Below are 15,648 nucleotides of genomic sequence, written 5' to 3' on the forward strand. Positions count from 1 at the left end.
AATTTTTTCCAGCGATTAAGTTCTTTTCAATTTTCACAAAAGTTGAATGAGTAGAGATCCTAACGAAGCACGTCCTAGTAGAGTTAGGAACCCAAGAGAAAATTATGTAATTTCTTTTCCATCAATCATTCTGTTTAGAAGTCAAACTAGAGCACATTTATTTAACATTGGGATCATACACGTCCCTGGTAGCCCCTAATACAATTCACACTTGAGGAAAGGTTATATATATTTTTGACACGTATAAATTGAGTAAAATCAATTTTACTGGAAAGTACAAATAATAAGTGTTATTTTTAAGAGGAAATTATATTGAACTTTCAAAAGATAAATTTTTACAATTAAGAAATTTGAGTAATTAAATGATATAATTAATAGTAGTTTAGCAGGAAGTGTTATTGAAGATATGAAAGCCTAATCTATATAGTAGTTAGTAATATAAATAGTTATTGAAATAAAAAATAATGTATCAGGTAATGGGTGTTACGTAATCACAAGTGAAATTGATCTAGTGATCCAAGAAAGCACCTTTCCCAAGCCGAGTGCATTGGATCAATAATTGTAGGAGAAGGGAGAGAACCATCAACAAACTTGATCTTGTTCTTTGAGAGAAGTGCTGTCACACCCTATCCCTCCGTAAGGTATAACATGATCCCGTAGTATACCTAATAAATTACCGAACTTCACCTACCGATAATCTATTAAGTACACTACAAGGGATTTTGATAAAACAAATACATTTTTAAAATTTAGAATGGTGATAAAAATTTATCTTAAGTGTTTTGAACTCAAGGATGTATCATAAAACTTATTTAGTAATAATTAGGTATTTTAAAATTTTTATGGAAAATTTGCATGGCTACGGCTAAAAATGGGTAAAAATAGTTCTTCAATTTACCTGCAAAAACAATTTATAAAATCTCTCCATCCAATCTCAACAATTGATAAATCATTTCCAGCAATCAACTCAATTCATTTTCAAACAAAACTCATCATAAAGGAAATAATTCATTAGTTACAAAATTTAGAAAGAAATTTAAGTACTACATTCATTGGGGTAAAAAAATTTATTTCACAAACATATACATGTAAATAAAATTTCCAGATAATTTTACAATAATTTGTATTTGATTACATACCAAAATAATATTACAAGAGTTTTTGTACACTGCTTAAACGTGCTTACATACATATAATTACATGATTACATCACAAACTAATGCATGCGGGTATACATACAATATACTCAAAATTTATCCTAGCCTGTCTTCAAGTCACAGCTCCAAGCGATCTTACTTGGCTGCTCTATCCTTTCTTTCACCTGCGACAGCATACAAAGCTATCGCTGAGCGCTGAACTCAGTGGTGCATAACTAATAATTTAAAACTTAATATAAGTTATGCTTTACCAAACCATAACAAATAAAATTTGAACATTTTCAAATTCTTTAAAATTCATGACACCCAAAAACTAATATTTTCAATCATGCAAATTATTCATTTGAATAACCTTTTGATCAAATAGTAATAATTTATTCACAATTCTCTTAAATCATAAAACAATATAATATTGTTCAAATACTGACAAATATTTATTTCGATCACAATTTATCAAATTATCATAAGTTAAAGAATGTTAAAAACATTCACACAGCTTAGAGCATGACACTAAAATAATGTCAGGTTGTACACCACGACAAAGCTAATTCATACCAATAGCCAACGGCTAATGAGGTATACCAAGGCTAGCTAGCATAATATATGAGTGCTCATTCAAATTCTTCCTCAACTGGCACACACCTCAACACTTCAGCCGGAGAGGGAATTCTTTTCTTCTCATTAGACAAGCTAATGAGGAATTCGATCACATTGCCATGCCAACTGTGGTTTCAAATCATATTCAAAACAATTTCTATTCACAAAAAGTATTTACCAATCACTAAACATATTTAATCATTGTAAATTCATGCACAATATTGACAATATCTCAAATGTACCATTCACAATTTATAATTCTCAAACTATGCAATAAATCCTTAAATGCATAAGAGAAAACATACTTAAATCATATAAAGTCATTCAAAACCCATTATAAATTTAAAACATAGAAAATAAGTTAGTTATGCACAAACCTCTTTTGTTGACTTGATAATCCAACTTTCTTTCTTTCTTCAAAGATCCCTTTCCAACTGAAACACATAATTTAAAAGTGTTTCAGTATGCATTCGAACCATTTCTAATAATTAATTCTAATAATTTTATTTTTGCATACAAGATTTACCTATTAGGTCTTATAAGTTGAATTCTTGTATTTAGGGTTATGGAGTTACTAGTCAAACATAAATGTTGACTTTCCACACTTAACAGATATATTAATTATAGTTGCACTATGATCCCTCAATTTGAGTTTAACTCATGTTGGCCTCAATTGCAAATCATATTTCAAAACTTAGTGTATGTTCTTTTAATTTTTTAGATTTATGGCTAATGTTTACTATCCATTGGACTAATGTTACAGTGAGAATTTAACAAAATTCTCTTCATCAAACTATTTCTTATTGGCTCTTCTTTAAGTCCCTTTTTGAATCACTCCATTTGGAGTTGTATAACTAAAGTTATGGTCAATTAACCATAACTAGATCAAATCTGAATTTTAGTTTTCTCACTAGGCAATTTTGGTATGAAATTTAACCAATTTATTTGGATAGCTTGTAGTAACATTTAGGCTTAGCATTCTTCATAGGATTTTTTGTCCTATGTCTTAAGGTCACTCAAAAATTTTATTGCAATTTTTCAAGTCTTGTAGAATTACTTATGGTCAACTTATTGGGCTGAACTCGAAGGTCTTATATTGGCATGATCCTCAATTAGGTCAGAAATTTTGACCTATAATTCAGACTTCTTGCATTCATAATTTGAGGAGAGTGTCTAGAGCAATGTTTTAGTTCTGTTTCTTAGCTTTCCAGAATGGTATGGCACTTTTCAATTAAAGCTTTCTAGTGGTAAATAAGCTTAAAACAGTATTCTGGATTCATTTGTCAATTATGCCAATTTCCAGATTTTGTGCACTAACTTGACCTAGCCAGATGACCTAGTTTCCTCTATTTTTGGGTTTTGGTCCAATTACCAATTTTGTAGGTCTATGTCTTATTGAAATTTTGGCACTAATTTCATGTCATTTGGAGTTCTATAGACCAAGTTATGGTCATTTTACTAAAGCTGGACAATTTGCACTTGTTTAGCAAATTATGGTCGATTTCGATTCTGGACAGATTTTGTAACCCAACTTGGGCAAGCAATTCGACTTGGTTAATGGTATTTCTGGGCTTTGTGGTCTTAACCAAAGTTGTATCCCTATATCTAAGTTTTCCAATGATATAAATTTCAGGTCATTTGGACATGTCTACAGTGAGTTATGGCCAATTACGTGAATACTGTTCATATAGTTAAATTCTGGGTTTGCACATTACCAATTCCAGATTAGGTCAAATTTAAGGTCAATTTCTAGATAGAATTTTGGCAAGTTTTCTGCATGAAATTTGGTTCATTACATGTCTAATTTTACCTCCAATTGGCTTCACACCAATTAAGGTCACACAATTAGGTTTATAGGCTCAAATGCATACTGCCCTCAATACAGTCCTCAAATACCAATCAATTTACACATTCAACTTGCTATACCTTAACTTCCCATGCCTAAATTCTGGACTCATAATGTACTAACATCATTCATCACATCTCATTATGGTCATTTTGAACAGTATATACAAATCTTCAATGTACAATATACAATCCTAATTCACAAAGTCTAAAATCAACATCATATACACATGAATACACCTAATTATTACATATAATTTCAATAATAATTTACATATACTTCCATTAATCCTTTAGTTCCATAATTCATCAAGTAAATTCATGAAATCAAGCACTCTTCATTGAACCACAAGGCTTCCGAAAATCACCATTGGCCAAAGTCTTCCACAATTTCTTTCAAACCCCAATTCTAAAGCTCAATCACACATACACATGGAATTAATTCACTAACACATCAAATTACTTTAATCAGCCTTAATTTCCATCAAATTCATGTAAAAATAAACCACTTACCTTTCACTTCCATGACTGTCCAAAATTGAATATATCAATAACTCATCAAATCCTTCAAATTTCTTCACCAAACTACTCATCTCAACCTTAATACAAACTTTAATTAAGAAAGGGATGAAAAACTAGCACTAACCTTTTTTGAGCTTGATCAAACTTTACCAAAACTCCTTCTTTTTGCTTCATATATGTTTCCCATAGTGTGGAGAATAACTTTAGTGAAGGGAGTTTGAAGAATCATGGCTTGAATCATGGTAGATGAAGCTTGTATGTGGGATGGCAATGGAGGAAATAATTGGAACATTGAATCGGCCATGGGAGAGGAAGATTGAAGAAAATGAAATTGTTAGTGGAGAGTGCTGTCCTCAAGTCCCTTTTATACTCCACTAATCTTCCACTATCATTTAATTAATCAATATATTATTCAAGTTTTAATAATTGCAATTATTCCCCCCACGTTTCCTTAATTACATTTCATATTTAATTTCTTATTTCCATAAAATTTCAATATTTAATACTACTCATTTTTAATGAAAATTTAGATCAAAAGTCAACTCTAGGTATCAAGTGACCAAAATGCCCCTCTTCGGGTCAAATTCAGACTTTTTTGGTAACACCGATTTAATCCTTGATCCCCCGATTACTTTAATTTTCGTTTTTGTTTATACTGACTTTCTAAATTTTCTTTGACATTTTCAATGTCATTTATACCGCAATAGACATTTAATCATGTCCCAAAAATATTTCCTAAGGCTCCCCGCGGTCTAGGAGTAGTCAACGGTCTTCGCCGTAACTTTCCGATGCGGTCACCCTTCGCTGCAGTTCCAGCTCATTTAACCTAAATGCATTTCATCTCTTTTATTTTTCTTGTATTTTCTTATCATGTATTTCATCATTTTATATCTCCTCAATAACATTTAAGTATAGTTCCAGACATCCTAGCTATCCGGACAGACACCGGTCACCGGAACAGTAGAATGCATAGACTACTTAATATAGGGGTATTACAAGTGCCATTTTCATGGATCTGGCCCAAGAGTGATAATTCTTCCTTGTAAAGATTGGAGATGCTATCACAAGTGTTGGATTCTCATTAGGATGAAGTAAGGATTTGATGGATTTTGGAGAAAATCATTCACTGGATTTGCCATTAATGACTAGTAAGAGAGAGAAAATTTGAGAAATAGGAATGAAATAAGACTTTTGAGAAAATCTAAGAAAGATTAAGAAAAAGAAAGAAAAAAAATAACAATCTAGGAGAAAATTTGCTCCGATACGATTTAAGAAAAGTGGAGAAATGAAATTATTGTATTGATTATGAGTATAATCAGCTTGATGCATGATACACTTTATCATATAGGTATTTTAAAGTGCTTTTGCATTGCATTTCATAGCATTTAGGTAGTTAATTTCATTAAGTTTACTTAGTTTCATTTATTTTTGTTACTCTTGATAATCTCTACTTAATCTCATGTTTTCTGTATCTTTTCAGGTGATTTAATAAAGATCCAAGGCATAGAAGTCAATTGAATAGGTTGAGAAGTCAGAAAAAGTTAGGAAAGTATGCTACACAATTTACATGGGTTGTGTAAACCAAAAGCATGATTCGTGTAACCTTCTAGCCAAGAGAACCTAAAAGAGCTTGAAAGGATAACAGTACATGGGCCATGTAGTTTGCCCCGTGTAACATCCATGACCCGTGTAACTTGCTGTCCTCCCCAAAACACGAAGCATAAAGTTGTCCAGAGACTTACATGGGTCAGGGCTGTGTAGTGGCACACAGGCCGTGCACCATGCACCAGACAAGACTTCTACTTCGACCTAGATTCTACTGCACTCATTCCGAATAGACTTCTAAGGCTTTTGGGACTCTAAAACATGATTTTTAAGCACCTGATATAAATACTAGAATATCGAAATAGGTAGGAGAGTTTGACTTTACTTTCAAACCCTATTTTTCTAAGCAATTTAAAGAGACAGGCTCTAGAAGAAAGACTCTCAGTTGAAGTTTCAAAAGTTCAAGGCTACAGATCTTTATTCTACATTCTTTTTTTTTATTTCTTCAAATTATCTTATGTTCTTTTGTTTTAATTTCATTATGTTTTTTAAACTCACCATGAGTAAGTAGTTTGTTTAATTTTAGGGTTAAGAGACTAGCATCTTTAATTTTTGTTATGGATCTATACTAAAGTTATTTAATGAATTTGAATTTTGTTCTCTGATTTAATATTCTATATTCTTAATGCATGCTATGTGCAGGTACCCACTTAGTTATGATATAAGATACTAATTGAAGAACTGAAAGGTGAATATTAGTATTGGAAATCAAGATTTTGAACTTAAAAAATCTGACACAGAGATAGGCTGAAATCCTTTATGGAGTTTCATAATTAATCAAAGAGCTTAAAGGGTTTTAATTAAGATTGATCCCCATAAAAGTAGGGTTTAGGTTAATTAAAATATACCTTATGTGCCTTGAAAGAGGACTTAAGGTATCTTATGATTAATTTCCATCAAAGTAACAATTCTCAATTTGTTGAATTAGTAAGATTAAATCCATAATAAGGTTGAAGTGTGAAATCCTAATTCTGGAATTACTTTAGTAAATTGTTTTCTAAATTTAAGTTTATTGCTTTGTCTTCTTTTATTCTCAATGTCCTTAGTTTAGATTAAATCTCTTATCATATTTAGCAGTCTAAACAATCAAAGTTGCTGTCTAGTTTGGTGGATAAATTTTGACAATTATCCCTGAACTTATCTAGTTGTAACATTACAATCTCTCAACTTAAAAATGTAACATAAAACCTCATCAACTTTTAAATTTTACACAGTAAAATCCCTCTAATCTCCAATTACCAATTTTTCAGTTAGACGCTGATATAAACAGTTCCAGCAATGATCTTAGTCAGTATTTCTCTTTTCTCTCTAAAGCTATATGTAAATTGTATCTTTTTTTTCTCTTTATAGAAAGAATAATTTTTATGTATAAAGAGAATAATTTTACACTTTGCATAAGAGAAGAGAGAGAAATGTTGACTAAGTGCCATGCGAGAGCTATTCACAGCAGTTTCTAACTAAAAAATCAGTAAATGAAAGTCAGAGGGATTTTACTGTACAAAATTTAAAAGTTTAGGAGTTTTATGTTACATTTTAAAATTAAAGGACTGTAGTGTTACAACTATATAAGTTCAGGGATAGTTGTTGAAATTTATCCCTAGTTTGGTACTTATAAATTTCTCGTTGAAATAATACTCTACTCATTACTATATTACTTGTTGACAATCCGTGCACTTGCGGGTTGTCAACCAGCAAATAATGCACTCATGTACACAGATACAGAGAAATAACTAACTGTACATGTAACAACCTAATAGAAGAAGAATAAATTACAACTTATGCCATTTAACCATATTCTATTTTTTGTGGTAAAAAATCATGCATTATTGAGAATGATCAACATTATATTTCTTACTCGTGGTAATGACGCATTGTGTTAGGTGTGTATCCATCATATATGATACAGAAAATGATCCTCTCATTTCATGGTGATCCATTTTGTTTCTCGTCGCCCATAATAAGACTAGCACATTTTTCAGTATTGTGCGATAGTCAATGGAGTTTCGCTATGCCTAGAGGCAGATGGTTACAAATGTGAAGTCATTTTTCCAAAATCCTCTTTGATTACTCAAAATCAACCAAGAGAATTTCGACCTTTCATTGAATGTAACTATCATCTAGTATCCAGAACGAATACAGCCGTGGCCAAAGGAAGCTAAGAGGAAGAAAAATATTATCAGAGTGGCGGATCGTTGAAATGGTACTCCATTTATTTGAAATTAGCCTCAAAAGCCATCGACTTCCTTGCAACAATCTATCTTCTTTGGGTAGTTAGTATGCGAGGACAGTGGATCAATATTGAAAGCTTCCGATCCCAAGACTCTGATGCCACTAATTTTATTGTGATTCGACGTTGATATCGGCCAGAATTGCCTTCGGAAGCTCGCAGCAAGGAAGCTTCTCTCTTCACTTGTCTCATTAAAATTTAGGTTGTTTTTCACCATTTATGGTTGCTAAGAGGGACAGGGAAATTGAAGTGGTCTGAAGGTGGTCACCAGGTCTAGATTGCCGATCAAATGGGAGAAATCTCTATTCCTCAGCTTTTCCTATTTCTCTTAGCTTCTCAAATTCTCTCTTCCATAGCCTAAAAATAAATTGTATTTAATTTAATTAAAACTCAAAAAAATTATGGACCATACAAATAATTATCGAAAATAATTAAAACGTGTTGACCAGACTTCAAAAACATTCAAAGTTGGATTGAATAAAATTTCAAATACCATAATTAAATTCATAAAATATTACATTAAATTTTAAAAAATATAAAATATAAAAAAAAATAAAAATTCAGAGTATTACAATATCTAAACTATTGAATATCATTATACAATATTTAATAAATATAATTTATGAATAATTAAATGACATTATATACGCCGCGAGCTGATGAAAAAGGGTGTTTTTGGATTTCCGGGAATTATAAATTGCAAATATATTAAAAATAATAGAAAATTTACAATCCATATCGTTGTATTTAATATAATTAATTAAAATGGCATTAAAATTAATATTTTAATTTTAATAATCAAATATAGTATTTATAATATTATGATTATATTATATAATATATAAAAAATTTATAGAAAATTATATAAAAAAATAAATAATGAGTTTTAATAATTAGTATAATAATATGCAACGCACATTTGTAAAAAAAATTTATTATTTATAAAAATAAAAGATATTTTATTTATATGAATCACTTTTGTAGTTATTCTTAATAGATTTTTATTTTTATTTTATAATTATTTATATAAAAATATTTTAATATAATTATATTTAAATTTATGTAAAAGAAATAATTTGTCAGTCAAACATATGAATTTTTTATTAATATTTTTAAATTTTTTTAATTTAATATCTTATAATTTTATAAAAAATATTTTATATAAAATAAATTTATATTTTTTAATTATAGATATACTTCTAAAATTTTTAATTATTGCATTAATATATAACTCAATTCTAATTAAAATTAAATTTATAAGTTCGATCTAAGTACTACTATATTTATTTAAAAAAATTGAAAAAAATACTATTTATTGACTTAAAAAAAATATTTAATTAGTATGTAATATATAATAAAATTATATAAATCTAAAATTTTTAAATAATATATAATTATGTAAAAAACACATAAAACAAATTATATATAAGAAAAAATTTAAATAGATAAATATATATTATTTAAAAAATGAATAATTAACACAATATATTAAGCTTGAGTTTAATTATAAAATTAATATAATTAATAGAATGATTAAAATTTATAATATTAATTTTTTTTGTTATTTTAAAATAATTCATTATTAAATGTTTAAAAATGTTAATGTATGTACATATAATTATTTAATACTATGATCATATCCTAGATTGGCAAACAGTGTGTATATATAAAAAAATAAAAATAATTAGAAATTATATTTTAAATATAAAATCGTTATTTTAGTTTAATAAATATATATTTAAATAATATTTTGATTTAAAATGAGTTCAATTGTCATATGAATACATACAAGTATTAAATTATTTAATAAAATTTTTATTTATTTGAATTCAATAACTTTCTCTTTTGAAATTTGACGTTTACTTTTAAAAATAAATTATAAAATATTTAATTTAAAAATATATTAAAAGTTAGTTTAATAAAATATTTTACTATAAATCTAATAATTGTCTGTACGTTTTTTAACTATTATTATTTCAATTAATAATAATAATAATATACTAATATCAATATTTTTTTATTTTATTAACATTGATTTTTTATTTTTTATATAAAAAAATTAGTTATTAATTTATTAATATTAATATATTTGTCAATTTTATTTTTAAGGTTTTTCTCCATATATTAATAAAATATAAAATTATGAAAAATGTTATATATCAAATAAAAATTAATGATATTAATATTTATTGTTTTTAGTGTGCACAGTTAATTTTATCAAACAAAATTAAAAATTTGAGTAAAAAATAATTAGAAATAAAAAAAATTAATATTATATGAAATTACACTCAATTGAATTTATTTTATTATTTTATATATATAAACTTTTAAATAGTGTTGAAAATATTGAGATTTTGTTAGCTTAATTTATAGGTTTTACAAAAATTATTAAATGCTAAAAACTTATTAATCTTGATAAACTCAATGTTTCATTATTAAATAAATTTAATATGAAAATATATGATAAAATACTTGTAATTATAAATTATATTATAATAATAAATTTTATCTTTATAATTTTTTATTTCCATCAATATATTTTTATTTTCATTAGCTTATTTTAAAAATAATAAGGACACATATATATATATATATATATCATAAAAAATAATAATAATAATAATTATTAGTATGTTATAATAATATTATATCATATAAAAAATTAATAAAAAACTATATATAAAAATATTAAATTATAAATATTTACAATAAGTATAACAAAAAACAACGCACGTTTAAGAAAAAAAAATTTACATATAAAAGTAAGAAGAGAAGGATTGATAAAATAAAGAAAAAAGGCATAATTTAATTTATAATGACAAATTTTCTTATATTTTGATTGATTAAAAAATAATATCAGAATTTATTATTGTTTAAAATATTTTTAAGTTATTAGTTAAATTAATTTTTTATTTAAATCTAAATTTTATTTTAGTAAAAAAACATAATTTTATTAATAATTTTTTAAATCAATTAAAAATTTAGCTAATCGATATAATTAGCCCATTAGCGTAATGGTAATCAAAGAAATATCGTTTCTCTGTTGGACAAAGAATCACGTGGCCCTTTGAAGGGTTCCCGAATGTTGTTATTAAGGGTGATGCTAAAGATATTATTTCTTATGCTAATGGTAATGGTAGTGCGGTACCCTTAGTTCTTCAAGGCATTTTCTATGATATAGCTTTTTTATCTTCTTCTTTTCGCATGTTAGTTTTACTTTTGCTAATAGGGAGTGTAATTGTGCTGATCATTCATTAGCTAAACGAATGCTCCAATGTGACTCTTTTGCATGTAATTTTGCTTGTAATACGTTGGAGCAAATAAATTTTGTAATTTTTTTTTCAATATAATCTATTGGTCTTCCCTTTGTAAAAATTAAAAAAAAAAAAAAAGGAATTGTGGCCCTTTGACCAATAAAATTAATTACTATTTACAAACAATGACACTTAATCTAATCTAATATTAAATGATTTTTAGCTCTTTTAATTGGTTGGTCTCAAAGAATTGAGTACATATAGGGTTAATCTATTTTTTGCACCCAAATTAATTTTATTTTTGACCTTATTTAATTAATGAATTTTAATATTAAAATTAATTTAATGTATTTTATTTATAATATTTTAACTAACTAAAATAATATATTTATTAATTTATTTTTTTATAATTTTTTTAATTAATTTTAATTGAGAATAAAATACCGGTATAGTAATTTGATATTATTAATAATGAAGGATAAATTTAATTGATTATTAAAAATAATATATTATAATAATATTACATTATATTATATAAAAAAATTAATAAAAATTACATATAAAAGTAAATTTTGAATATATACAATGAGTACAAATAACCTGCAATGCACACAAAGAAAAAGAAGTTTTATTTAATGAAACAAATCAAATTTCTAAAACCATACTAGAAATTCAACTTTCCCTGTGATTATGAGATGCAACATGAATGGTTAAATGCATAAATTAACCTTTGATCTTTGTAAAAAAGTGTAGTGGCACCATAACTTTAAAAACTTTTAATCTCACCCTATGAACTTTCATTATTTAAAAAAATTTAGGAATGTAGAATATAAAAATTAACCCTTGACCTCTACTAAAAAAGCCTAATGACATCCTCAATTAGTCTAATTTCTCTTTCAATTTTGATATTAACTAAGATAAAAAGGTTTACTTAATTACACTTTTTAAAAAGTAGAAGTGTGAGATAATATGTTTTTAAATATCAAAATATCACTAAATCTTGTCTCCATGTCCAAAACATGCACTAATTATATACAGATCATTCAAAATTATCAATACAACTCAATTTAATATTTAATGATACTTTATAAACATTAGTTTAAAACAATTTTCTTACTTTTCGAAGATGGGAGCACTTTTGGTAGGAATTAAAAACTTTTACTTGAAGTTCAAAGACTAATTAAAATTTTTGTATATTTTTATTTTTACGCAAAATTTAGAAAATTTTCGACAGAGTGCCGTCTATATTTGAGAAAAACGGTTCTTCAAATACCTGTGAAAAACACTTCTAAATAATTCATTTCATTTCTCAACCCCAACCGCCAATATATCCTCAAATCAATACGATTCAACCAAATTTCAACTTAAATTTCACAACTTAAAAATTGTTCAAAACAATTCGATAATTCATAAACATTGCATTAAATAAAATTTACATACACAAATCTTAATTTACAAAAGAAAAATAAAAAATAATATTATTACAACTTTAATGTACAACTACTCATTTTGACATTAACACATATGACACTAAACTATTTACATCAAAATAAACTACAAGGATATAACTAAATACCCATACAAAAGCCTCTGTGTAGTCTCAACAATCAGCTGCTCATCTACTGCTTTTTCCTTGTCTCTATCCCCGATAGCAAAGAAAGCTATTGCTGAGTATAAAACTACTCAGTGGTGCACAATAAAGTAAAAAATGCAAAATATAAAACATTTGTTATCAATTCATAGTTCAAATATTTTACAATCACATTTCATAATTTTTTAAATCACCTTTATAACAAATCACAATTTAAATATTTTACAATATTCAAAGCTTAATATAACACAATTTGATCAAACAATTTAATAAACACAGTGTTGCCAATCAATAACACAACTTAGGCCATGACACAAAATTTCCAAATATGTTGTGTTGTACACCACGATAAGGCAAACTCACCCCACTAATCGAAATCAATGAGGGAGGTGGCTAGCTAGCTAATGAGTACTCATCCAAACTCACCTCAGACTGGCAAGCCAGAGAGCGAGGAAAGTGATCAAATATCAAACTCAACCCCACAAGTAGAGGAGGAACAGAGTAAGGGACTACCATGCAAAGTGTGAATAAAAAACAATTTAAATCAAGTTATTCAAACATTTCATGCAAAACACAAATCAAGTTCCAACTCAAATTTCTATTCATAAAATGGCAACACAGCATTTCTCAAAACCCATAATTAGTACAATTAATTCACAATGCATAACTAAATAAGTTTTCAATTAACGATAAATCAAAGTTTATTGTGCACAAACCTGATGTGAGTCGTCTCTAGGCCTTGACTCAGTTTGCCCTATCCTTATTCAGGTCTTTTTCAGCTGAAACACATAATTTATAGTGTTTCAATATCTTATCTCACAATAAATGCAATAATTAATTCATATATACTTAATTCTAGCCCCAATATGCTTAAACTAATGTTCTTGAAAATTTTCATTTTGGAGTTACTATTCACGACACTATTCAAGTCAATTTGTTAACTTTCTTATGCTTAATAGGTATAGGGATTCCAATTACACCCACGTACCACTTTTTGGGTGCCTAACTTGTTGGTTTAGGTTGTTTTCTCAAATTTTAAGTCTCTTAGGTAAAATTTCAAAATTTCATATTTGGTGCCCTGTTTTGCACTGTTCCATTGGTTAAGTTTCTATTGAAATTTAGCAAAGTTTTCTTCATAGAAATTGTTCCTTATTGTCTTAACTTTATTTTTCTTTTTGAATCACTCTATTTGGAGTTTTGTAGCCCAAGCTATAGCCATTTGAACATAGCTGGCCAGATTTGGTGTTACCTAGAATTCTGGGCAATTTCCTAGATTATGGCAGTTTTTGTACATTAACTGCAGGTGAGTTTTTAGACAGGTTATGGTCAAATTTTGGGTTTGTTTTCTTATGAAAGTTGTAGGGCTATGTCTCAGCTTTCTATTGGTATAAAATTAGGTCATTTGGACCTTCCTAGACTAAGTTATGGTCATTTACGTAACTACTGTTCATTTAGTCATTTTTGTACAAGTCAGTGTGCCCAATTCCGGATTTGGCATAATTGTTCATTAAGTTATGGTCACTTTCTAGGTATGATTCCTAAATGAAAAATGTGCCATTTTGTGTCTAGTTTCATTCCTAATTGGCTTCACACCAATTGGGTTGATAAATTTTCAGTTTTGGTCCCTGAAAGGGACCTAGGTCAAGCTGCCTACAAATTGACCCTCAGCAATCCGAATTGGAACTTGGTTCCAACAATTCATACATACCACAAATGGTCACAATTGACCATTACTCAACTCAAATAAGGTTAACTACATCATTTGGCTAATTCTCTAATTTTTCTCCAATTTCTTCAAAATGCTCAAACCCTAACTACACATAAAGTTCAATTTAATGCATTCAAAGTGCACATTTATGATCTCTACACCTAATGCACCTCAATAACTATTCAAATACTTCAAACTCATTCATTTCAAACCCTAACCCTAGCTGGACGAATTTCATATTTGGTCCCTCAACAATTATTTTTGTTTGATTTTAAGTTGATTTCTAGTTTAATTGAGCTCCAAACACAACATATAAACTAAAATTTTCAAATTTAATTACTTACCTCCACTTGAATCTCAACTTTTCAATTTCTTCCCTTTTCCACTTTTCTTTTCTTCTTCAATCCCCTTCTCAAGTTGGTCTAACAAGTTTTAATGGAGAATTTTGAGGCAAGGTAAGGTTTAATGGGTGGAATCAAGCTTTGTCCAAGCATTAATGGAGGTTTTCTTCAATGGTGAAGTGAGGGAGAGATGGGGCGGCTGAAATGGGTAGAAGAAGAAGTGAATTTTTCTTCTTTTTTTTTTAAATGTCATATGTCTTTAAATTAGCTATTTGACTTAGTCCAAATTTGTAAGAAAATTAAATCAATTTTGACATCATCCATGATGTCATCCAAGTGATGTAATAACACTTTTTTCCTTTTTTTTATTTATTTTTCCATTAGTTCTTTAATTTAATTCTCAATTCCAAAATTTTTTTTTCTCCGATTTTATTGAACAGTTAGGTCAAGTGTCAGCTTTAGGGGTGAATTAACCAAATTACCCCTCGGCGGTTCGATCCAGTTTGCAAGTAATTCAATATTTCTTCCAGATCCCTGACCTAATTATTTGACCTACTTAACAACTATTTTTCGTGATTTTCTCTTTTTCACTGTGTTTGCAATAGTTCTAAGAACCACAGCGTCATATTTTACGGTTCGAAATTTGAGTTTAGACTGACCTCGCAGTCACTTCCCGAGAAGGTCACCCATCACTGTGACTCCCGGCTCATTTAACTTCTTGTGTTATGTTTTTCTTCTTTATACTTAACTATTTGGCAATTACTAATTATTTGTGTTCAGGGCTTATCTAGGTGTCTTAGA

The sequence above is a fragment of the Hevea brasiliensis genome, chromosome 4 (genome assembly GCF_030052815.1).
Source record: "Hevea brasiliensis isolate MT/VB/25A 57/8 chromosome 4, ASM3005281v1, whole genome shotgun sequence".
Taxonomy (NCBI): domain Eukaryota; kingdom Viridiplantae; phylum Streptophyta; class Magnoliopsida; order Malpighiales; family Euphorbiaceae; genus Hevea; species Hevea brasiliensis.